The 27,486-nt window shown below is 34.9% G+C and overlaps 1 long non-coding RNA gene across 1 annotated transcript; it reads left to right on the top strand.

Moving 5' to 3' along the window:
- The first annotated feature begins 17,083 nt into the window (after nt 1-17,083).
- LOC120080380 lies at nt 17,084-18,287 on the top strand. The gene is made up of 2 exons (XR_005482500.1): nt 17,084-17,621; nt 18,107-18,287. It is a non-coding gene; the product is annotated as an uncharacterized LOC120080380 (long non-coding RNA).
- The last annotated feature ends 9,199 nt before the right edge of the window (nt 18,288-27,486 follow it).

Here is a 27,486-nt window from a genome sequence, read left to right as displayed (position 1 = left end):
AATTATTAAAAGTCATTTGCAAATATTCAGATATTAAATGGATAAGATCAAAGTATAATAAGTTTAAAGATTTCTAGATCTGACTGTTAACAGGAGTTGTTAAGGCAGGTCAGACGCATCTTAATCAAAAAGTTGAGAGTACCTTAATGTAGTGGGAGGAAAGTGTGCTTCCTGGCCATTATTGAGAATTAGATGCATTCCCCATATAGTTTAATAAGAAGCCTATTGTACACTAATATGTTTACAATGATTCTCTAGGCTAAAGTATTTAAGAATCATCTAGTGAGACTAGAAATATCAAAGGTTAATAACCTAGGGCAAGTGGGAGAAATATCGAGTATGAGATACTGAATAGTAAATGAATGGTAAAACCATGGGTATGGGATGCCCTAGTTTATTGTATTTCTCTATAAAACTTAGAAGTCTTATATATTAGATATATAAGTTACCATTGGAGTTTTAGTCCAAGTGGGAGTTTGTTGGGTTTTATATCCTAAAACTCGTAGTTTGTAAACAATAGAACTTATTCTGAAAATTCAATAAAGTTGTTATTGAATATTTTTTTTTAGAAATCCAATAAACCAAAGTCCCCTGACTATTACATGAGTACTTGAACTTTATGTGGAGACATACAAGTGGATCAGGTTCGAGTAAATAGTCAAAATGGTCTATAGTATATGAATAAGGTAGGGTACTTTATTCTGGTAACACTATTGGATGCGGCCTACTCTATAGTTGTTACAAAGAGTTGTAAAGTGCTACAAATGAAGTGATCGTAATTCGTTCATGTTGGGATATGAGGACTAAGGGTGTCCTGTGCAAATGAGTTTTGTGTAAGATCGGACCACAAAACTAGTCACTCTTACTTTATAACGCTATTTACTGTTTAAAACTGACTATTTCAAAGCGATGACCTAGGTCACTTGACCTTAATCCTGAGCTAACTATGAGCTTCTGTTTGTCCGGGATTATCCTTTGAATTGCAAACAGTGAGAGTAGATCAACTGCCTCTGCTCAATAAGCTTACCATTTTGGGGATAAGACCAGATGAATAGCTGGGAACATAGGGTGCAAGACGGAATTCACTCCTACCCAATTAGGGTTAATAGAGAGGTTGTTCCCTTCAAATGTTGATTCTGGGTCTTGAACAAGAGGTCTTACCCTCTCGTTAGCATGAGAGTGATTTGATTTGTTGATTGGATCACAAATTAATTGTTCATTAGGGTATCAGTGGGACTTAAGGAACAAAAGGTAATTTTAGGGGTAAAACAGAGATTTGACCCACCCGTTATTACGAGCAACTTGTAAAGGGTTAACTTACTAATCATGGTAATATTGAGTGGACATAATATATCTACAGTGTGGGGAGTTCAACTATGGACTTTAGTGGAATCACCTATTAGTTAACGAATGGGGGTTAGATCGGTTAATGAGTTTAGCCGATTAATCTCCGATCGTTGGAGCCCATGATCTGTAGGTCCGCGAGATCCCCCTACTAGCTTGTAAATAGATTAGCTCTAGAATAGTGTGATAAGTTAATTTGAAGTGTTCAAATCAGAATTAAATAAAATTGGAGAAATAATATTTAAATATGATTTAAATATTTGAAGATGGTATTGTGTAAAATTAATTTGATATTTGATATTAAGTTATTAGAATTATTTAAATAATTATTTATTAATTTTATTAAGAAAATTAATTTTGTAAATTTAATAATATTTTCAGTTTTATTAAATAAAATTGATTTATGAAATCAATTTATTAAAATTGAAAAAGAAGAAAAATCACAAAGTTGGAAAATGGGTTTTTATATTGTCTTCATGTAGTAGCTCACAAAACAACTCACTTTAAGTCTTCATTAACTCCAAGCATGAGCTGCATCTCATGCAACAAATCTATTTGCATGAATGTCTGTAATATATTGAAGAGATTAGAGTTTTTTTAAGGTAATGCAACAATTTTTCAAAAAAAAAAAAAAAGTGAAAGAAGAAGTTGTTCTTCTACTGAGTTGCTGCTGTGAGTATTCTCCAAATTCCCTTAATTTAAGCTTATTTTGAGTCCCACTACTCAATCTAGAGCACCGAGAGGACAGTAGGGAAGATCTTGGGGTGGTCTACAACAAGATTCAGAGGAGATTTACAGCTGGATTCAAGCTTAGAGGAAGTTCTTCAAAGGTATGTCATGAAACCCATTTATTTTTGTTGAAGCATGTTTTATTTTCTGTCAAAATTAATGAATTAGAGTGCTTTTGGATCCTGGTAACTTCCGCTAGGCATTGGTACCTTCCAACAGACACATCATATGTTATGTAGATAACTACAATAAGTTATCGCTGCAATGTTTATTCATAAACACTTCATGAAATGACAATAATTCTTTTGAGAACATTTTCCAAATTAGAAGACAAAATTACACTACTCTTATGTGTTGTGATAGCACTAGAAATGTGTTATCTTCTTCTGCTTAACTTAGGATTGTTTAGCTACTTAATTTAGTTAAATTGATTATTTTGTAGGACTCGAGTGTACAAGCAATCGGATTAAGCATTTGGAACAAAATTGTGCTAAATGATGAAATTATGAGCTAAATTGATCAATTGACGAAGGAATGAAGGATACTACCTTGCCGAGCGTTGCAACGCTCTCATTAAACCTAAGTCTAACGCAAGCTCAATGCTATTGGATAGAATGCTCGGATGCAATGTAGCGTTGCAACGCTCCGGAGATCCCCAACCCCACCATCGCACCGTTCGTCAATGCTGCACCTCCAACACTCTAGGACAGAATAGGCAGCATTGTAACGCTCTCCAAAAGCATTGCAATGCTACGTGGTTTTACGGACATTAAACCTCAATGCGTGTGCAACACAGTGTCAAGGCAGTGCTGTGACGCTCGCCTGACGCCCGACCAATTTGCACCGCAGCATTGCAACATTCTTCCTAGCGTTTTGACGCTACGGCAATTTTATAAAAGGATAATTTGGGTCAGCCGATTACAACACACCAAGTACACCCTATCTTGAGCACCGCCACTCTATTCCAGCCTTGTTTTAGCTCCCTTTTTCACCAAAATTTTATAATAATTCCTTTCCCTTTGGTCTTTGTATTGATTTTGAACATGTTTCAAGGCTAAAAGGTAAGAACTTAGCATAGATTAGTTAGTTTAATTTCGTTCCAATTCAATTCTTGAGACTTGTATTGTAATTCTGTGAATTTATTATGAATTTATGAGATTTTATCTTGAGCATATTCTTCAATTTTCGTGTATGGGATAATCTGACAAATTAGCTATGCATGTTTAATTGATTGCTTTGATTTGCCCTAATTTGTAATCATTAGGTAGTCGTCACCTAGAAGCATGAGTTAAGTTAGTTTGTTGTGTTAAATTGGGATTCCATTCAGCAAGCATTTACTTTCTAACTTAAATAAATCTCGCTCAATTAATTGGTTAGATGATGGAAATTAATTAATTGGCTTAGCTTTGCCTTGAATCTTAATGCTTGTTGATTGATTGATTGGTGAGGATTCTCGCTTTTCTGTTACTTATCTTGATTTGTGGACTACCGGTTAGGATTCTAATTGAGTAGGCTAAGTTTTAATTCGAATATTCTCATGCATCTTTTGAATAGTCTATGATAGATTGATAAGGAATAAAATAACTATAAATACCCAAGCTCTGTATTCTGTTCGATTGATTATTCACATATTTGTTTGCATTGCGCACTTTTCGTTTTCACAATCTTATATCACAATTTTTCACCCCCCCTCCCCCCGGTTACTTCCTACAAGTTCCAACTTTTGAGGAATCCAAATCAGCTCTCTGTGGTTCAACCCCAGACTTGCTACTTGTATTACTAGTTAGTATAAGGGGTTAGTTCGGTGATTTATAAATATTATTTGTGTAGTGATGATTTATGGGTGATGGTAAACTCAACCCTACCATGTTGATAAAAATTTCAATGTAATATATTCATAAAATTACAAGCAACTAAATATTCAACTTCCATTGTGGACTCCACGATGCATCCTTGCTTGATGATTCACCAGACTATAGCTCCTCCGTTAAGAGTGAACAATGATCATGATGAGGATTTCCTAGAATTCCTATCAGTTTGAAAATCAGATTCCGTGTATCCTATTAGGATCAAATCCTTAGCTCCATACACAAGCATATAGTCCTCCGTTCTCCGTAGATACTTGAGGATTTTTTTTACCGTTATTCAGTGATTTAATTCTAGATTAGATTGTGTTGCGAAATCAAAAATTAAAGAACACAAAAAGGAACATAAAGTAGGGAAAAATCAACACACAGATATACGTGGTTCACTAACAGTGTGTTAGCTATGTCCACGGGCAGAGGGAGAACAATATTATTTCGAGAGAATGTTTTCAAAATTACATAAAAAAACGGCGTCTCTAAGTTAGAGAGCATATATCGCACTACTCTAAACCCTAGGGTCAAAATCGAAAATAACTGCAAATGAATAAATATGTTGAATACAAGGCATTTCAACAAATCTTCACCTTGACTTGCATTCTCTCCCAGATAACAGATGTACCAAATGCAACATAAATCAATATAGCCAGACGTACCCAGACTTCTCCCTCATGCCTCAAAGTGTCCCACAAAGGGGACCACTAACAAACATTCAGCAAGTCCAAACAATGTTGGAACTTGCCATGTGGAACCGGTTTGGTGAACATATCAGCAGGGTTATCAGCAGTACCAATTTTCATCACTTTAACTCTCTGCTCACCTCTTAAGAAGTGATATCTTACATCTATGTGCTTAGTTCTCTCATGATGAACTTGATCCTTGGCTAGGCATATTGCACTCAAACTATCACAATATACAAATGCTTGGTCATGATGCAAACTAAGATCACCAACTAACCCCCTCAGCCATATTCCCTCTTTAGCAGCTTCTGTCAAGGCCATGTACTCTGCTTCAATAGTAGACAAAGTAACTGTAGGCTGTAAGATTGCCTTCTAACTAACAACAGAACCAAATTGCCTTCTAACTAACAACAGAACCACCTAGAGTGAACACATAGCTAGTCATAGACCTCCTACTGTCAACATCTCCAGCATAGTCAGAATCAGAATAACCAGTCACCAAACATTCTGTGTAATTCCCATAAACAAGACCAACATCAGATGTACCTATAAGGTAATGAAAAATCCTCTTAACGGCTTGCCAATGCTTCTTCCCAGGTTGACCCATGAACCTACTGACAACACTAACAGCATAGGCAAGATCAGGCCTAGTACAGACCATAACATACATCAAACTTCCCATTGCACTAGCATAAGGAACTCGAGACATGTACTCCTTCTCAGCTTCAGATTGTGGTGAAAACTCAAATGACAAACGAGCATTTACAGCACTAAAAGTATCTATAGGCTTAGCTGATGACATACCAAACCTGGACAATATTTTCTGAATATATCCTTTTTGTGACAAGAAGAGCTTATTCTTACCTCTGTCTCTATAAATCTCCATACCCAGAATTTTCTGAGCAGCACCCAAATCCTTCATATCAAACTCGGCATTGAGAAGATTCTTCAATTTCAGAATATCAGACTTGGACTTTACAGCTATGAACATATCATCTACATATAAAAGTAGATAAATCATCAAACCATCATCAGCTTTGTTGTGATATACACAACAATCATATGGACTCCTGTTATAGCCAAGTCTAATCATATAGCTGTCAAATCATTTGTACCACTGCCTTGGAGACTACTTTAACCCATACAAAGATTTCTTCAACTTGCAAACATAATCTTCTTTACCTGGACACTGGAACCCATCTGGTTGGGTCATATAAATCTCTTCCTCCAACTCTCCATGTAAGAAAGTTGTCTTCACATCTAGTTGTTCAAGTTCCAAATTTTGATGTGCTACTATAGTTAGTAACACCCTGATAGAAGTATGTCTGATTACTAGTGAGAAGATCTCATTATACTCAACTTCTTTCCTTTGTGTGAACCCTCTAGCAACAACTCGAGCTTTATATTTAATGCCCTCTGAAGGTGATATCCCCTCCTTTTTCTTGAAGACCCATTTACAAGTGACAATTTTTCTCTCCTTTGGTCATTTAACTAATTCCCAAGTCTGAATTTTGTCAAGAGATTCCATCTCATCCCCCATAGCAGCAAGCCATTTAGCAGACTCACCACATGACACAACTTCTCTATAGGTGGATGGCTTATAAGGATCCATCTCTTCAGCAACCTGTAATGCAAAAGTAACCATATCTTCAAAACCATACCTCACAGGAGGTCCAACACCAACTCTTCTAGTTCTAGGCACATTAATTTCTGGTTGCACATCAGATTTTGTAGTAACGTGTTGATCTTCTCCACCTTGATGTTGTAATTCATTCATAGCTGAAGTGAATTACATCTCCACTTGTTTATCAACACTACTACTTTCTCCCACATCAGTAGACGACACAAAAGGCTTTACAGTTGAGTTAAGCATGAAATTTTCATCAAATATCACAGTCCTACTAAGTATGACTCTATTCTCAGAAGGTGATCAGACTCTATATCCCTTAACTCCATCCCCAAAACCCACAAATATACCCTTTTTAGCTCTTGGTTCTAATTTACCCTCATTAACAAGATAGTAGACAGTACAACCAAAAACTTTTAATAAAGAATAATCTACAGGCTTACCAAACCACACCTCGTAAGGTGTTTTACAATCAATAGCTGTGTGAGGTCCACGATTAATCAGATAACATGATGTATTCATTGCTTCTGCCCAAAACTTTCTAGCCAACCCTACATTAGAGAGCATGCATCTTGCTCTCTCCAACAACGTCTGATTCATACGTTCTGCAACCCCATTTTGTTGTGGAGTATTCCTAACAGTATGATGGCAAACAATCCCCTCAGCTTTACAGAACTCATTAAATTTAGATCCATAGAATTCCAGACCATTATCAGTTCGCAACCTTTTGATCTTCTTACCAGTTTGATTTTCAATCAATATCTTCCACTGCTTGAAATTCTTGAAGGCTTCACTTTTATGTTTCATCATAAAAACCCAAGTCATTCTTGAGTAATCATCAATTATAGACAAAAAATACATATTGCCTCCAATAGATTCAACTTTGGAAGGTCCCCTACAATCTGAATGAACATAATCAAGTGACCCTTTTGTACGATGAACACCTCTTAGAAACTTGCTGCGATGAAGCTTCCCAAATACACAATGTTCACAAAATTAAAAATCCTGCACCTTATACCCACAAAGAAGATCTCTTTTTGACAGAATTTGCATCCCTTTTTCACTCATATGACCAAGTCTCATATGTCATAGCTTAACGAGACCCGTACTAGGTTGTTCGAAGCGCCAACAAACAGATTCAAGGCATTTCAACAGATTGATACTACTGATAATTCCTACTGCATAGCAAGTTTTAGGTATAGTACATAACATCTCATACATAAGGCTACCAATAGCCGATGTATAAGGGATTCTTCTCATTTTCTCAACCTCTTGAGGAGTTATAGGACATTGTTCCTTAGACATGACAATTTCATGCCTGAAAGATAATAAACCCTTCTTGGAATTGTGCATCAAATATCTGACGAGCATTTTATCAATATACGATGCCTGAGACAAGACCAACATTTTTTTTATGATCCCTGATGATCTGGATCCCAGAATAAAATATGCTTCATCCAAATCTTTCATTTGAAACTGGGCGGCTTTTCTTTACATCTATCAGTAATCTTACATCATTCTTAATGAGTAAGATATCATCCACATACAACACTAGGAAAAGCTATTGAACTGTTGATGTTTTTTTTTATAAACACAAGGTTCATCAACATTCTGCAAAGCCATTAGATTTGATTGTAGTATTAAATCTTATATTCTAAGATCGAGATACTTGTTTCAGTCCATATATGGATCGATTAAGCTTGCAAATATTTTGCTCTTGACCTTACTCAATGAATCCCTTTGGTTGATTCATGTAGATAGTCTTTTCAAGATTAGCATTCAGCAAGGTAGTCTTGACGTCCATTTGTCATATCTTATAGTCATAATATGTGGCTATTGACAAGAGAATCCGAATAGACTTTAGCATGACCACAAGTGAGAAATTTTCTTCATAGCCCACTCCCTCGACCTGGTTGTAACCTATTGTGACTAGTCTAGCTTTAAAGGTCTGTACCTTTCCATCTACATCATTTTTTCTCTTGTAGATCCATTTATAACCTATAGGTTTTATCCCATCAGATTGATCTACAAGCTCCCAGTAGAATTGAAGTACATAGACTCTATTTCTTGATTCATGGCTCTAATCCATTCATCACTGTCAACATCTAACTTTGCTTGCTTGTAAGACAATGGATCCTCAATTCCATCATCAAATATGATGTCTTGGGCTTTTGTTAAATCTATGTAGAGAACAAGTGGGTTCATAACCCTCCCACAACGTCGAGACAATCTCAACTCTTGAGATGGATATACTTGACTAGATGAATCGACATCAACAACGATTATTGATGTACTAGCCTCCTCGACAACCCTTGTTGAAGTCACAATAGTTTCATTTGAAATTTCACTTACTATTATTTTACTTCGTGGTTTGTGGTCCATCATGTGGTTTTCTTCCAAAAAGGTTACATTTATCGAAACAAACATTTTATTATCTTTAGTATCAAAGAAGTATATACCTTTCATTTCCTTGGGGTAGCCTACAAATAGGCATATTCTCGAACGAGGTTCTAACTTTTTGGGATTTTTCATTAGTACATGTGTCAGACATCCCAAATCCTGAAGTGGTATAAACTATTTTTACGACCTCTCCATAGCTCATAAGGTGTTTCAGAAACATTTTTTGATAGGATGTTGTTCAAAATATAAACTGGAATCTCTACTGCATATAGTCAAAACGAGTCAAGAAGTTGAGCATAGCTCATCATAGATCGATCGATGCCCAATAGGGTTCTATTTCTCCTTTCTGATACACCATTTTGTTGAGGTGTACCAGGGGTTGAGAATTGGGACATTATTCTATGTTCTATCAAATAGTCTTGGAATCTCAAGTCCACATACTCTCCACCATAATCAGATCGAAGTGTTTTTACCTACTAAGTTTTCAACCTCAGTCTTATACTTCTTGAACTTCTCAAGAGCTTCAGACCTATGTTGCATTAGGTAAATATATCCATATCTTGAATAATCATCTATAAAAGAGATGAAATATTCATACCCTTATCTTGCTTTTACATTCATTGGACCGCAAAGATATGAATGTATAAGCTCTGATAACTTGTAAGAAATACAAGTTATTGTATCTCTTCTATGTAAAAAATAAGAGAAAGGCATGAAGTTTCGATATTCTTTACCAAAGAATTTATACAAAAAAAAATGGAGTATGCAATCACACACTCTCAATATCTAAAATATCTAAATTTCGGACTGATATTGCTATCTTTGTGCATAATACCCTTCAGCACAACCAAATGAATGCACAATCACATAAGCCAAATATCCACTGACTCGATCAAGCAAGAACTGCTAGAAAAGCGGCTGATCGCATTGCTATAAGCGATGAGGCTTGACATGACATAGGCGGTGGGAGTCAAATCATATACTGCATTGGTAGCCATTAAGAGAACTTTGTGAAGATTCAATGAACCCCTGACATGTTGCCAACGACGCGACAAGATAAGGAATTTAATGCACCCCATCAATGCAATCATGAGAAAGATAAGATTTAAAAAAAAAAAACAACAAGAAGAAGAAGAAGAAGAAGAAAAGCATCCTCGAACACCTATAAATACCCATGCAATTTTCATGCAAAGATAAAAATTGTGGGAGACAAGAAAATTCTAAAAGGAAACTTTGCTAAAAAAACCTTCCTATATTGTTGGGTTGTATGTCTAAAACTCGCAGTTTGTAGAGTTAAACATTTTCTATTATCAATAAAGATGTTATTCAACATTTCTTCAATAAAGTTGTTATTGAATTTGTAAATTGCACTTGTAAAGACTAAATCCAATAAACTAAGATCCATGGCTATTATATGAATACTTGAACTTTATGTGGAGACATAAAAGTGGACCAGGTTCGAGTAAATAGTCAAAATGATCTATAGTATACGAATAAGGTTGGGTGCTTTATTCGGGTAACACTATTGGATGTGGCCCGCTCTATTGTTGTTACAATTTATTGTAAGATGCTACAAACGAAGTGATCCTAATTTGTTCATGTATTGACATAAGGAGTGGGGCATCCTATGCAATAAGTTTGCATAAGATCGGACCAAGAAATAAGTCACTCTTACTTTATAATGTTGTTTACTATTTAAGACTGACTATTTCGCTTAGATGACCTAGGTAACTCAATTTTAATTCTGAACTAACTATGAACTCCTGTTTATTCGGGATTATCCTTAGATTTACATAGGTGAGGATTGGCTCAACAGTGCAAGCTCAATAAACCTCCCATTTCAAGGATAAGATTGGGTAAATAGCTGGGGACATAGGGTGCAAGACAGAATTCACGCCTACCCAATTGAGGGATAAGAGAAAGGTTGTTCTCTTAAGTGCTGAATCTGGATTTTGAACAAAGGGCCCCACTCTCTCATTGGTCCGAGAGGAATCTGATTCAGTGATTGGATCACAAACCAATTATTCAGTAAAGGATCGGTAGAACTTAAGGAGCAAGACGTAATTTGGGGGGTAAAACAACATTTGACCTAGCTGTTATTATGAACAATCTGTGAAAGGTCGACCTACTGATTATGGTTAAATCAAGTGGACACAAATATATCTACAGTGAGGAGAGTGCAACTATCGAGTTACAATGGTGTGACTCGGTAGTTAACAAATATTGATTAATTCTGTCTAAAGAGTTTCATCCAATTAATCTCAAATCATTGGAGCTCATGATCTATAAATCCGTAAGGTCCCTCTACTAGCCCGTAAAACATGAACACCTTGAATTAGTAAATTGAATGAATTTGGAATGATATCAATTTGAAGTGTTTATATTGAATTTCAATTTGAAGTGTTCAAATTTAGTTTCAATTTGAAATGTTCAAATTGAATTTAGGGTTTGAATTTGAATAGTTCAAATTCAAGTTAAAGTTTGTATAGTTATATATAATTAATTAACGTTTAATTTATCAAAATTAAACGAAACTAGAGAGTTTATAATATTTAAATATTAATTACATGAATAAGATTCATGTTTAAAATTAGGTGTGTGTTTAATTTGATATTTGATATTAAATTGTTATTTAATTAATTAAATATGTTTAATTAATTAAAATCAAATTAATTTTCAAATTTAATTCAATTTGAGAAATTGAATTATGAAATTTTGATTTAAATTAACTTTGAATTAATTGAAATTCAAATTCAATTTGTATTTGAAATTTGGATTTTTCCACTTTCACAAAATAGTAGGTGGAACTCACATCTATCAACTTGATCTTCAAGCTTGAGGTGTCTTTGACTGAATTCACTAATGCCTACATGTAGTTGAAGAATAAAAACACTCTAATTTATGAGAATTCAAAGAGAGAAGGATGAAGAACTAGAGGAAAAAGTTTCTACTGAGTTCTTTTCCTTCACCTAAAAACTCATCCCTTTCTCTTCACAAATTTAGCTCAATTGTGAGTTCCACCACTTAAATTCAAGGCTGAGAATAGTAGAAAATATCTCTTGGTGGTTCACTGAAGATTTGGAGCTGAGAATTCGTGAGGAGCAACTTGGACCGGAGAGGAATTCTTCAAAGGTATGTGTTTCTTGAAACCATCTTATTACCCTTTGAACATGCTTATTTTAATGTCAAAATTAAGAAATTAGAATGCTTAATGATCCTAGTTTCTTCCGCTGCTTATTTTTGTAATCCAATATATTTCCATAGAAATTCCCTAGTGAGAGCTTAGGATTCCTATGAGAGAGGAAGAAGGATACCACTGTTTAATGTTCTAAGTGAAGTAGTCATCAAAGGAGCTGTAGGGAGCAAGGCATTGCAGACCACAACTTGATTCTATACTCTTTTCTTTTCCTTTGTGTATTTGCATTGTACTTACTTTATTGAAAAGTTTAGACTTTGCAATATGAATACATGTTCATCTCATCTTCTGTCCATCTTTTCCATCAATATCATGCGTAACTAATTTGTTAAATGGGTTGAGAACTGTGCATCTGACACTACTAAACAATAAAAGAATCAGGCGATCAACTTGTCTTATGCATGCTTATATGACTTGCTTGAATCAATTGAGAGATTGTTCTAAGTAAATTTAATCTAAGTTTAAAAGACCTTAGATTTGGATCTCATAAAACAGGAGGAGATATTTCTTAGAAATAAGTATATCCTCTGCACATTGCACTCATTGCATGCATCTTAGAAATAAGATAATGTGGCTAGATACACTAAGAAGTGTTAGACATAACATTGAGTGTATCGTTTGATCACATAATCCACTTACTTATTTAAGAAGTGTTAGTGATAATTCTTCTCAACCCTTTTATCATATATCTGTCATTAAATTCACACTATTTCATTTAGACATAATTTTCAGTACATAGATTCAAATTAGCTCATTCACTCAACCATTTCGAACATTTCAATTTACACTATGATCATATTTTTAATTTCACCACACATTAGCAAGCAATCCCTGCGTTTGAATCTGAACTCACCAAGACGCTGGTTGAATTTGCACTTGAGTTCGACAAGATGAAACTAAGTGTTAAAACACAATAGTATTATCAATCCATCGCAGTTATTAATGCATCAAGCTTCAAGGTCTCTTTGGCTCTATAATATTTTTTAGTAAAGGTCATTTTGTTTTTTTGCCTTTAAGACATGAATCACACACAGATAAAGAGTTTTCTTCTAAACTATTTAGAAGTCCACTTTTAACCAATCTCTCAATCCTATTAAGATTAATGTATCCTAACCTTAGATGGAAAAGGTGGGAATTTTCTTCAGGAGAAATTCTCTATCTCTTAGTTGTTGTTGTCGTTCTGAATAATTCAGTATTTAGGAAAACCTTTGTAACTAACTACCTTGGAATTGTCTTTCATTCTAAGGCATAACTTGTATCCATGCACTTCATATTTGCCTAGAGTTCATTCCCAAAAATATAGCCATCCCCACCAATGTCTTTTTTGAGAACTCAAGTAAATATCTCAAGTACACCAATTGAAGGTATGAGTGGGTTGACACCGACCTAAGAAATAGATCCTGTTTATATTTAGTTGCTCCGTTGTAAAGAAAATGTGTTTGTATATTGACTTTCTTTTAGACTAGCCGTGAACACTAGATTAATCAAATGAAATAAAACTATAACCCAAATTCAGTTAATATTCTTCCCCCAAATCCTCATCCTCAACTGCGGAACCCCAACCATACTTTGGTTTAAGCCTAACCAGATGGATAGACAGATTACTTATTCGAAACCAGATTGGGAGAGAAAAAATGAACGACTATCTTGTTCCATCGATTTCCTAGTCTATCTGTAATATTCTATGTTATCAACTTTGTTACTGAAAGAACAAGTAACTCTGCTATTACCTCTTGCTATTGTATTGATTGTGTAAAGAGGAATATCTATTACACTGAGTCAAATAGTATTAGACATTGATTTTCCCAAGCTAACGATAGATGTTCTTTGAAACTCGTTGAACGAGAAATATCTAACCTTTTCTTCTTTCTTCTCTTATCTTCTTGCTTATCACATAGGACTTCATCGACCAACTTTAAAAAAAAGCGCCTTTGGGCGAAGGTTTCTCGATCAACTAACAACCTTGAAGAAAAAAGAAAGCATTTTTCTTATGATACAATAATACACACTAGTAGCATGGAGTATGGTAGAATTCCCTGGTACAGTCATTCCGGAAGTCCCTCCGATGACGACTCCTATACAATTCTTACAAGAGCTGGAGAGGCGTTTACGGGTAAAGCCCCATATCCATATAACTGCTTGCCACCTACGCTCCGCCATCCATTCAAACTTTAGAACCTAGGTAATATTATCCCGATCAAAGAGCTGACAAAAGGGATGAGCCTCAAAACTAGGCTGGGTATAGGGGGTCGATCTTGATTTTATTACTCAGGATGCTTTAGATTAGGTTCTTGCAATTGAACATGCTTCAGGACATCGACCCTGTGGTCAGTTACTTCAATTTGGAAGCAGAGCTGGTGCATCAATCAACCAAGACATGTCCAAAATCATATGCCAGTAAGAAAACTAGGTGTGTAAATACCTCTGCAGGTGGTGCTTTACTTGGAACAACGTCTGAATCGACTGGCGATGATTGGTTAGTGGGGATAAACTGGGTTGGGATTCAAAATAATTGGGTGAAGTGTTTGTTCCTGAACGACAGAAGTGGAAAGACACTAAAGGAGAAGGGCGAAGCAGCTTGATCGAGAGGGAGAGGTTCGAAGACAATCGACCTAGTTTACGAGGGAGAGGAACATTAAGTAGCTCGACTGAAAGGAGAGGGATATACTTCTTTTTGTAATCTTTGTAAATTGTACGAATGTTCCAGGCATATGGCCCTAACATATTAAGGTTTCTTTCTTTTGGACCAGTGTCTAAGTGATAGTGGTAAGAATAAATAAGAAAGAGAAGAGCTAATATTCAGGAATCTATTTCTTTTAGCAAGAGGAGATTTCTCATGTAACAAGGTAATAATCGATTTACTATTAGATTGGACCATTGTTCCTTCTTTTTCTTTATGTCCTATATATAGGTGGGAAGTACACATCGAATGTAGCATTAAACCAATGTTTATCGAAGTTAACGTGTACTTTTTGATCTCTTTGTAACAGAAAGAAGTTATCACTTAAAACACGATCCACTTGTATGTCTCCACATATATGTTTAAGTTACAATGATAACTATAGATCTTAGTTTATTGGTTTGTGATTAATGCAACTAAAATATCAAATATTTCATAAGCTGAAGTGAATAAAATATCGTATATTATAAATCACAAAATGTTTATTCATATAAGTGCTTACAAACTACAGGACCCTACGAGATTTAGGGCATCAACCCCAACACCAACAACTAGCAAGATAACTATCAACGAAATCATTATCTATTATCTATTATCTATAATCTATTGATAGACACTGATAATGCTCTATATCTGTCTATCTTAGATAGACTATCTATGATAGACAGAGATAGAGTACTATCAGTGTCTATCTAAGATAGACGGTGCTAGAACACTATTGTTTATCCTAAATAGACAGCGATAATGGTCTATCCCATGCTATATATCACTTATATCAAGTCAGCATAGTGAACAAAAAAATAGAGTACAAGTACCAAATACTAGAACAAGATCCAAACACTATAAAAAGTGTAAAGCAATAGCAATAATATCATATAACAAGTATATTTTAGAAACCATCATAATAACTAAGTATCGCAAGCCAGAAAAATAGTCCAACAATAGCAATAACATTATAGAACACGTATACTTCAACAATTACCACTATTAATGTCTCTACCAGATAGATTAGATTCACACTTTCAAAAACTGAAAATACTATCACTAACATAGAGTGCAAAGCATTAATAAAATCACTATCTACCAACAATAGTGATAAAACTCTATCATTGTCTATCTTAAATAGATATTGATAATGCTCTATCTCTATTTATCTCAGATAGACATTAATAGAGGACTATCACTATCTATCCTAGATAGATATTAACAGTACTCTATCTCTGTCTATCTCAATTCGAAGTAGACAAGTATGTATTGATGTTAAAGTTTTTTCTATAGTTGCTAAAGTCCCTAAGACAGATAGTGAAACTAGTCTATCATCATGTATCAATAGATAGACTCAAATAGACAACTATGTACTAACAAGTACATTTTTAAATAAGCATCGATGCACAATAACACACGAAAAATCCACTATTAAATAAGTCAAATAAAAACCTTAAGTACATTATTAAATAAGCTTAGAGTAGTGTTTATCATCAAATTCACATATTGTTTTCCTAATTGTACGTCACACATTCATTACAACTATGTCTCCCTCCCCCCCTAAAGTCCTTAAATGATAGAACTATATCATTCATTAAAGTCACCATTCGTTGAAGTAGATTACTATTTATCTCAGATAGACAATGATTGTATCTTATTGCTGTCTATCTCAGATAAACAATGATAGTGCTTTATCTTTGTCTATCTCAATTCGAAGTTATCAATCAATAATCAATAACCAATGACATTAACACTATCTACCAACAACAATCAATAGTCAATTGGTTTTACCTTATTCTTCTCTTTAGATTTTATTTTGTTTCCTCTTTCTTTGCTTGTTAATGATTCAGATTTTATTATTTTCTTTCCTTTTCCTTTGCTTCCTTTACTTGTTGATGATTCAACCAATATTTTTTTTTTTTTTTTGCTTACGATATTTACACAAAAAATAGGTTTAATAAATATGATTAAATGGAATAATTGATTTGATTTGATGATAGATTGTAACCTTGAAGAATCAGTAGCAGTACCGATTTTTAGTAATAGCGACAGAGAAAGAAGAATATGGAGAACTAAGAAGATGAAGATGAAGATGAAGGAGGACGAGAAGCAGTAACAGCAGCAGAAGTAGAGGAAGGAGAAGTCGTTGAGTCGTAGCAGCAGCCAGAGAAACGTGTTTCTATCATGCATTGTTCATCAACAAGCCATTGGAAACGTGGGAAGACGATTAGTAGAATTGGATAATCTGATTTTGTGTAATGGGACAATTTTCAACTAAACGTGAACGACGATTGGACGATTAATTGACGGATTTTGTGTGGGCTAGGGACATTTTTGGTATTTCACTACTGTATGGGCTAGACTTTTAGGCAATTTACCTTCATTTTATTGTATTATTTAATTCACTGTGGGCTAATTTTGGGTTGTGTAGATTTTTTGCTATTGTTATAAATATTTTGGGCTTTTTTATTACATTTAAAAAATACCCCTAGATTTAATTGATTTGGAAATTTAGGACTTTTAGACGATTTTTTTTTTTTTTTTTTGGGATAAGAATGTGTATATATATATAGGTGAGGTGGTACATGACAAAATAAGCCGCATGTGGTTCTAGACAAGCCATCTAAGCCATCATCTTCAACTTTTATCTCCCTTTCTTTTCACAAGCTCTCTCCGTCAATCTCATTGTGAACCTTCTTTCAGTCGATCGTCGCGCACGCCAGGGAGTCCACTGCCGCTCATTGTCATCAGCTGCCGGTCGTCATCAACTATGGATTGTCGCTGGCTATTGGTCGACCGTCTGAGATCTCTTTCTCTCTCTCTCTTTCTTCCCCTTGGATCTACAGTTCGTTAAGTCGTCGCTGCACTCACCTACAAATGTCGTGCGTCTCTACCATCCAACCACTGCTTTTAGCTGCCACCGCCATTGGTCTTGCCGAAATCTTGAGTTTGGATAAAGTTTTTTTGTGGTTTTGGTTGGATTGGAGTTTCGGGAAGGAATTTAGGTGTTTTCCACTTGGTTCAGGACCAAGTTCCACAAGATTTTGGACTTGATTCAAGATCATATTGGATAAATAGGAGATAAGCTTATTTGAACACATGTGGGCATAATTTCAAAGTAAGTAATCTTACTACTAGAACCGCCTTTAAGCTAGCGATTTAGACATTATGATTTAGTATATTTGATTGGATGATATCGAGAAGCAAGATATGACTAGAACTGTTTTTTGAGCATGTTGATTAGAGTATCTGACTGATGTGACTATAATTTAAGTATACTACTAATATGATTATGTTTGGGACCATGAGAAATGTACTATGATTTATGTTGTGAAATTTACTAAAAGCAATGTACCGACAGATTTCCTACTACGTTACCGTGTGTTGACTCGTGCCCTGCTATGCTTGTGAGCTTTCGGGACACTAGATGCGTGTTAGGATAAGTTAAATTGCTCACTAGATGGTCATCCAAGATTTAGTTAATTGTATGCATGTCCCACCAGAATGTTGTATTTATCGGATATGAATGCATAACTTGACCCCGGTAATGAGGTTACTTACTGAGTATTTTATACTCATTCTTTATTATGTTGTGTTTTTTAGGTAAGGGAAAGGACGCATCGGCGAGTGACGAGTGGAATCCGTAACCATGCCAATGGGATTAGTCAGATGCTTCCGCTCATGTTTCCATGTTTTCATGTTTTTTAATCTCATCGTTGAATTCATAAACTTTTAGTTTTTGAACGGTTGGATGTTTTAGATAAAATTTTCCAGTGTTGTTTTATTTTTTTAGGGTACCCTGACCAAAATTTTTTGGTTATTTAGATTTAATCTCAGTTATTTGTTTCATAAAATTTATTCAGTTTTAGCCAATTCATAAAAGTGTCGTTTTGAGATGTATGCATGCATGTAATAACAGCCTAGTACAAGTCCTAGGGAGCCAAGTCATTACAAAGTATAAGGATTAAATTATTACATACTAAAGTTCAAGGATTAAATTGTTACAAAATTTAGAGTACATAGACTAAATCCTAGAGACTAAATTGTTACTTTCATGAAAGTTCAGGGTCAAAATTGTTTTTAACTATTCTTTGATTTCTATATTTTTTTAAAAAAAATTGTGGTCTCTATTTAAATTAAATATTTATTTAAAATTCAATTGTGATATTAATTACCTTTTTTTAGAGTCGGGTATTGGAATTTCACTCTAATTTGGTTTTTAGTTTAACATGTAGGGCTAAATATTCAAATCTCACATATCTTTTACGTTTTTTATGAGAAAAAAGAAAGAGTACATATTAATTATAGCTAATCTAAACTTATTTTAGCCTTACACTTCGGTTGATGATATTATATTTTATCTAATCGAATCATGTTCATATGCTTCATCTTAATATTTTTATTTAATATATTTTACATTATATAAATTTATATAGCTTGTGAAACAAAATGACAAACCATGAATGCCATTTTTTCAAGCAAGGGATTATAGAGGAAAAAAAATGGTTGATGATAGTTGGAAAATTTCACAAAATACCAAAAAACCAAAAACTTTTCTACCACTGATCTTTTGTCCATGTGAAATTCAAAAATTTCCCCCAATTTTAAAAAAGGCTTCAAACCAAATCCTTCCATCTTCTTCCTTTAACCATTTCTCAAGCATTCAATATGTATTCAATGCAATACCAATATTCCACCAAAGCATTTATTCTCAACTAATATTCTACCAATAACATTGAATAACATTGGTATGAACAGAATGGAAGGTCACTCTCAGTATTCACTTTCTGTCGAACTCCCCATGAAATTCTCAAATTGTTCTCTTGGAGTGTTCTCTCAGAGTTTCAGTCTAACATCCTCGATTTAGAAACGGAGAGAATATAAGTGATATTCTACAATATTTCTTATCCCAAATCGCTTTCATAATAAGTGTCGTTTAGCATTAAATGAATGATCGTATAGTAATATATACACAATCGTTCATTACAATATAAACGATCGTTCATGAATTACTAGACGATCATGTAGTAAGTTATAAATGAACGTTTAGTACTGTATAAACGATCGTGTAGTACTATATAAACGATCTTTCAGAAATTTATATGATCACATGTACAATACTAAACGAACACTTATAAATAGTCACGCGATCACTTATCAATTACTGGGCAATTTCTTAAACTTTTATGGGACATTGCTTAGGATTTTCTTATCCCATTGCAGATTAATAATGGTACTTTTCATCTTTGTACAATTTAGTGGGGATTGGGATGAATCCGAAAGAAATTATGTTGGAGGTTATATGAAAGTTCTGAAAGTCAGAAATGATATAACAGTCGACGAATTAGTGAGTATTATGCACCAACGATTGAATATCGATTCAGATATGTTTGATATACCCATCAAATGTTGTTACAATTTATTGGTCCCATCTCCCCCGATTGACATAATCGATGATGAAGACCTTAACTTTTTTTTAGAAGGAAGTTATTCATCCCGGATGTTGTTATTTGTATCAGTTACACCTTGCAAAAGTCATGGAGTGCACACAAACGATATGTACTAATATTGTAATCCAACCAATCAAACCATTTCAACCAGTCAAAACTTTGAGTTTGCAACCATTCCAACACGTAATATTCACATCATATCTTCACTGGATGATCATATTGAGCCATGTAACTTGGGGGATGATCGAAGTGAAGCTTGGTTTAGTCACAACAGTGAACCTAGATGTACTCCTCAGTTTGATACTGAACATGGATATGGACAATCTTCAGGACCACAAACTTCTTCAACACCTTACATCCATATTCCAACCCCACATGCTTCCGTCCCACCAGTTGTGATGCCTTCAGTTCAAATGCATTCCACCGTTCCAAACCAACCATTTGTCGATATACCCAGACCATCAGAGGGCCCATCGTATGACGACCTCATCACAATACCTCATGACTGTCTGAATGACGAGGATATAAAAGTCGGTCAAAATTCCTTTTCGAAATATGATTTGTCAGTTAAATTATCGATGCTTGCAATAAGAATGAACTTTAACTAAAAATTCAACAAAGAGCTTGCTAACTATTCGATGTTTGGTTGAGGAATGCGAGTAAAGGGTTCGTGCAAAAAAAAAAAAAATGAAAGAAAGTGATTCCTTCAAAGTGATGAAATATCCAAGAGAACATACATGTTCTCTTGAAATGAGAATGGGTAATCATTGACAAGCAAAAATTTGGATTATTAGATACTTGATCAAGTCCAAATACGAACAAGTTGGTCGAATATACCTCCCGAGGGATATAATTGAAGACGTCCGACAAGATTATGGAGTGAACATAAGTTACGGGCGGGCTTATCATGCTAGAGAATATGGATTGGTGTTCACACGAGGGTCACCAGAAGGATCATATGCTATTGTTAGAGCATATGGCGAGACATTTAAGCTTGTAAATCCAAGTACGATCTTTGAGGTTGAAGTAGAGTATGGGCAATACTTTAAGTACGTCTTCATGGCACTTGGTTCATGTATCAAGGGGTTTTTTAAATGCATCCGCCCAATAATCGTTCTTGATGGTATCCATTTACATGAGAAATGCAAAGATGTGTTGTTAATATCAACGTGTATTGATGGCAATAATAACATATATCCTATCGCCTTCAGTGTTGTAGATGGTGAGAACAATGCATCATGGACTTGGTTCATCTCAAAGGCTTTGATAGGCGACATTCCAAATTTAGTGATTATATCAGATCGTCACATCTCAATTGCAAAGGCTGTCTCAAGTATATTCCCTGATGCATTTCATGTCCTATGTATAAACCATATTCGAAACAATTTGATTGACAAATTTAAGAATAAGGACATAATCCCACACTTCTACCTGGCGGTGGAAGCTTATAAAATGTCTAAGTTCTAGATGTATTAGGCTAAGCTCCATAAATATCCTGGTGTGATGACCTATCTTGAGGGGGTTGGATTACATTGGTGGGCAAGGGTTTATCAAGTCCATTGTAGGTATGACAAGATGATGACAAATATACTAGAATGCCTCGATGGAGTGTTGAAAGATGCATGAGAACTACTAATCATGAAACTATTAGAGCATATCCACAAGTGGCTACAAGGTTGGTTCTATATCCGACGTACACATGCAATGGCATGCACAAACATTGTAACTGATTACGCAAAGAGTATTCTTAAGGAATTGGAATTGATGTTTAGAACATATCATGTTTCCCCGATGGACATGCATATAATTAATGTGGACGATGGATATTTGAGGGGGGTGGTTGATTTTCGTTCACAGATATGTACTTGTATGGAGTTTAATTGTATCGAGATCTCATGCTCCTATGCAATATTTGCAGCGACCCTGAGAAACATTAATGTTCAAACATTATATGCAAAATGGTATACAATTGAGTGTGTCACCTTCGATCTCTTCACTTCCCATTGCCCGTACTTGAACCTCCTATGCTGAATGTCAAATTGAACAGAAATCAACATCAAATGTATTACTCTGGCCACGAGTTGAAGATAACCATCAACTACGTCACTATCGATGTAGTTCGGTGTGGAGTCAAATACAAAGATCGTGCACCTCTCCAAATCGATGGCAAGCATAAGCCAGTGTTGTTTGATGTTGATTGGCCCAAATAAGAAGTCAACATCCATCCACGTTGGCTTGTATTCTTTATATTGTCCAAGCACATAGTCCGTAAAGAAGTGAGAGTCCACCCACCTCATGTGTGCTTCATGATCCAACCAACCTGCCACTTTGTCATCCTCCATTTCAAGACCTTCTGGCCGGATCTTAAAAGCAATTCTCTCTAGCTCCATTAAAGCATCCTGGGAAAGGCAAGATGTAAATATATGGTTGAGTGAAGAGTAGTTTCAACAAATATGTAAAATTTTCTTATCATGAAGCTCGAACCACCATGAATCGATACTTTCACAAGTCAAGTTTTGAGTACAACTTCTGATGCACGTACATCAATAAGAGATCCATAGTCTTGTCAAACAAAGAAAAATATAATTATAAATACTGTAAATTATAAATGATCATGTAGAATTATCTTAGAGATCGTGTATAATTTCTTGAATTAATAGAAATACTCATGTCTCCAAACATGTGTTATGCTCAAGCGTTTTGAAGAAATCATTGGTCCTAAAGGTATATACTACCATTTGCTCCTCATTTTTGGTTTTAGGATGGCTTTTCCATTTTTTGTATGATTCCACAGAATATCTAGGACTGGGAAGCATGGGTCATAGGAACTAACGGCCCTTATGAGGAAGTCAGATACAAGGACCAAGGGGTTGAGATTGATAATACCAGTGGTCAATTTTAATCCCACTACAGGTGGTTAAGTTTCTTGAGATTGGGGCTGAGAAGATATTAAAGGTGAATGAGGTGGTTGGGGATCACTTGAACGAGGAGGTTGAGGATCACTAGAAAGAAAATCTCCCCTTTTTCCCCCTTTTCACATCCTCAAGTGTGAACTTGGTTGGTTTTTTCCTTTTCCGACGCTCGCAGTCGTTTTTATCCTATATTTAAATTATAAATCAATGATAGTACAATGCTAATTCATGAAATATCCTTACCTTGACTTCAGTGGCATCCTTTTGAGTTGAAGTCCCCATAACCTTGGCTAAATCCAAATCGAAATGGCCCCTAAGATTGAACACTTGAGTGAGGAGTTCATGTATTTCATCAACAGTCTAGTGAACTGGCTTTTCATTGACAGTTGGACCCTCCACTGGTTGTTCATTGACATGTACACTGGTCTAAGGGGTATCTTCTTCATGTTCTTTGTGGGTATTGTTACCATCATCAATATTATCATCATGAGAAATCCTCTCATTATTATCCCTCTCATCATGATGAGTCCTTATATTATTACTATCCTGAACAAATCAAACAAAATATTTTGTTAAGCGAGGCAATCAATCGTTTAAGACTATCTAAACGATCGTTTAGAACATCCAAACGATTGTTTAAGACTATCTAAACGATCGTTTGATAGTCTTAAACAATCGTCTATATTTTTTAAACGATTATTTAAGAATACGTAAACAATCATTTAAAAAATATAAGCGGTCGTTTAGATTATCTAAATGGTCAATTAATAACCTTGAACGATCGTCTATATTTTATAAATAATCATTTAAGAATATGTAAACGATCGTTTAGAAAATATAAGCATTTATTTAAGACTATCTAAACGATCATTTAATAATCTTAAATGATTGTCTATATTTTCTAAACAATCATTTAAGAATATGTAAATTATTTTTTAGAAAATATAAGCGATCGTTTAGATTAACTAAATAATCGTTTAATAATCTTAAACGATCGTCTATATTTTCTAAACGATCATTTAAGAATATGTAAACAATCGTTTAGAAAATATAAATGATCGTTAAAATTATCTAAACAATCTTATAAGACTATGTAAACGATCGTTACCATTTGAGAATATCTAAACAACGGTGTAGAAATACATACCCCATTCAAACGATGGACTATCATCTTTATTTCGTTCGGTTATTGACCCATCAGATGATGTTAGACAGTAAATGTATCTCCCATCTGACGGACCATAGTAGTCAAGTTCGCCAAATCTTTGCAAACTTCTTTAATTTCCTCCCTAAGAACCTTGTAGGATTTGGAATGACAATGTCTTGAGGACTTCTACTGTCTATATAATGTTTCGTCATGTGCCCTCTTACCCTTCACAGGGTTAGTCTAAATCGGCATACGTGATTCCAGCTCTATGGGGTTAGTCTGAACCGGCGTACGTGGTTCTAGCTCTATACATTGCACATTTACCAACTGATCTACATGGGGTTCATGCTCTTCGTGCCCCTCAGAGGACTCGTGAGTATCGATGGAGTGTTCAACCCCTTTGATCCTTCTTTCTCCAACAACATGAACCACGTTAAGTCCTTCTAGTTGGTCCTCCTTGTACCTTATCTCCTCTATGCTAGGTACAAGTCTCAATACAACAATAGCTTGTACATAAACAAATGAGCGAGTCATAATGCATGAAACTATAAACAAATGAGCAAGACAGAAGCGATCGGTTACTTACTTTTTTTTTTTGGAACACTTTATTACTCAATGATTGGTAAGATGGAGCACGAGAACAAGTCCATCTAAGAATTATAGGAATTGCAACCTTGCTGACTTTGGCACCTACGAGCTTACTTGATGTAGATAAATTTTGTAAGCCCAAACCTATGATGTGGATACTTTGTTATACGTACATAACACACAGGTTCAATGTATATTAAAGTGAATCAGAAACAAAAGTACATACCTAGAATGCAAGTGCAAATCTCTTTTTACAGTAGTATGAGGCACGGTGATCATTTCTGTTTTCTTTGAATCATATGCCTCCTTCTTCCAGTGTATGATAGTCTTGTGCTATTCAATCTATGTTTATAAAAGAGAGTTGTAATATACAAAGACTTCATGGTTATCAATAATCCCAAATATATTCACATCGAATTGGGTTTTCTTGTCTTTTCCAATCATCACCGTTTCAATGAATAGTGTCAACGCAACCTTGACAGCATCTTCGTCATTAGTAAAATTGAACTTCTCGAATGCGGTCTCCACATCCTTGCAAGAAATATCCTTTTCATTTAGGTCCTTTGGTCTAAGAATGAGTTTTCGCAGCCTTTCACCGCTTGTTTCTCTTTCTACTGTTTTCTTGGTCAGCCACAACCCAATTATCAAGTTAAAATCGTCTTGGGAGAATGTTACCTTCTTCCCTAAAATGTTAAATGATATAACATATGGGTTCGCATCCCTACCTCCCTTAACAGAAAGTGGTGCAAATTTTGTCCATTAAAAACAAGATCTATATCCAACAATGGACCAATCCTCTACAATCTCACCCGTTCTTTTGTCAACTTATTCTTAATTACAGAGGAAGTTTTGTGGACTTGGCAAGAGACTGTAGTAGGGAAATATTTCTCAGCAGGGACGTCCATCTTACCAATCTGACAAGTGTGTACATTACAACAATTAGTAAACAATCACATAACAAAAATTAAACGATATCATAACAGATATCCCAATGATTGCATAACAGATATCTCAATGATCACATAACAGTTAGCTAAACGATCAAATAACAGATAGCTAAGTGATCGCACGATATAAACCTAAAGATCACACAATAAATATCTAAATGATCGCGTAACAGTTAACTAAACGATCGCATAATAAATAGCTAAATAATCGCACGATATAAACCTAAACGATCACACAATAAATATCTAAACAACTGCGTAACAATTAGCTAAACGATTGCATAACAAATAGCTAAACGATCGCATAATAGATAGCTAAACGATCACACAATATAAACCTAAACGATCACACAATAAATATCTGAACGATCGCGTAACAGTTAGCTAAACGATCGCACGATATAAACCTAAATGATCACATAAGAAATATCTAAACAATCGCTTAGTATCTCTATTCGATCGCTTAGTAATCTGTATCTGATTGCTTAGTAATAACTAAACGCTTGCTTAGTATTCTCTAAACGTTCACTTAGTATTCTTTATCCTATTGCTTAATATTCTCTCAAATTGATTACGAACAGATACGCGATTAAACCCTAAAAGATAGTAAAACCTTGAATATCAACGTGCATTCTTCAAGGAGAAGAGTCTCATACCTTTCAGATCATGACGATAGTGGCAAAAGCATAGAGATGACCGGTGAGAAACTTGCGAGGATTGCTCAGCTGAAGTTCAGAGAGAAAATAGGAGCGAATTTGAGAGAAAATTCTTCAAAGAGAAATACTTTGAGAAGGAAACAAAGGAAATGAAGGGATCTATAGTTGTAAAAGTATTCAAAGAGGCGCGCAAATATCAAACGATCTGAAGGCTTTTTAAAATTGGGGGTAACTTTGGAATTTCGCATGGGCAAAAGCTCAATGATAGAAAAGTTTTTAAGAAGAGGTCATTGGTAGAAAAGTTTTTGGTTTTTGGATCATTTTGTGAAATTTTCCATGATAGTTATGGGTAAAGCTTGGGTCGACGAGCGGGTCCAAGTCTAAAGACACCTTAGAAGTTTGGGCATCTTGGAAAAGAAAGTTAAAGCCTCAATCTTGGGTTGGCTTGGCCATACTCGCCCAGTGACAAAGGGGTAACAATCGAACTGAGTTTAAAAATCTTGCAACCTTAGAAACTACACCTATGTTGACACCATCGGTATTGCATACGTCCTAAGCGGATGTTAGATGAAGAACCCTATAAATAGTTTTATTCATCTACCTTAAGGGATAAACAATATCATAATTATCTAGCGAACTAAATACTTATTGTACTTGGGCTTTGAAGTGTGTTCAACACGACACTAGGACAGTGCGAGTTCTCTCGCAAGTTAGCTTAGACTAGTTCTTCAAGATGGAAGAATTCCACCGGGAGACAAACGGCCTAGCGAGATCACGCCAACAAAAACCATGGTTTTATTTATCCATATATATCTCAAATATGACGTGTAAAATCTAATCTTAATTTGTCAATATGTGAGAGAGGTAGTTGATTCTCTAACACCAAGATAAAAAATTCGAATTTTATACTAATTGAATTATACTTGTATAGATAACTTTTGTTTCGGTTTTCGTTATTCTCCTTTCATTAATTTTTTTTTCTCCCTCTTTTGAAGTTCAGCTCTAATTTAACACATTTACTATATTATATAAAATTATTATTTATTTTTAAAAATAACTTTTAACATGAGCCTCCCATCTTAAATTTTTTTAAAAAAAAAAAACTCTCATCTTTAGGGAGAGAATCTTGATTAATCGAGTCAAGAGCTATGTTCACATTTATTGTATTATTTTGAGTTGTTCAATTGCTCAATCAAAATTCCTAAAATTACTTTTTTGACTCAAAATCCAACCTAATTTTTGGAAGGAAAAAAAAGGTTCAAATGTAAAGAACTAAATCAAAA

This window comes from Benincasa hispida, chromosome 6 (assembly GCF_009727055.1).
Source record: "Benincasa hispida cultivar B227 chromosome 6, ASM972705v1, whole genome shotgun sequence".
Lineage (NCBI taxonomy): Eukaryota > Viridiplantae > Streptophyta > Magnoliopsida > Cucurbitales > Cucurbitaceae > Benincasa > Benincasa hispida.
This window is presented reverse-complemented; position numbering and strand designations above follow the sequence as displayed.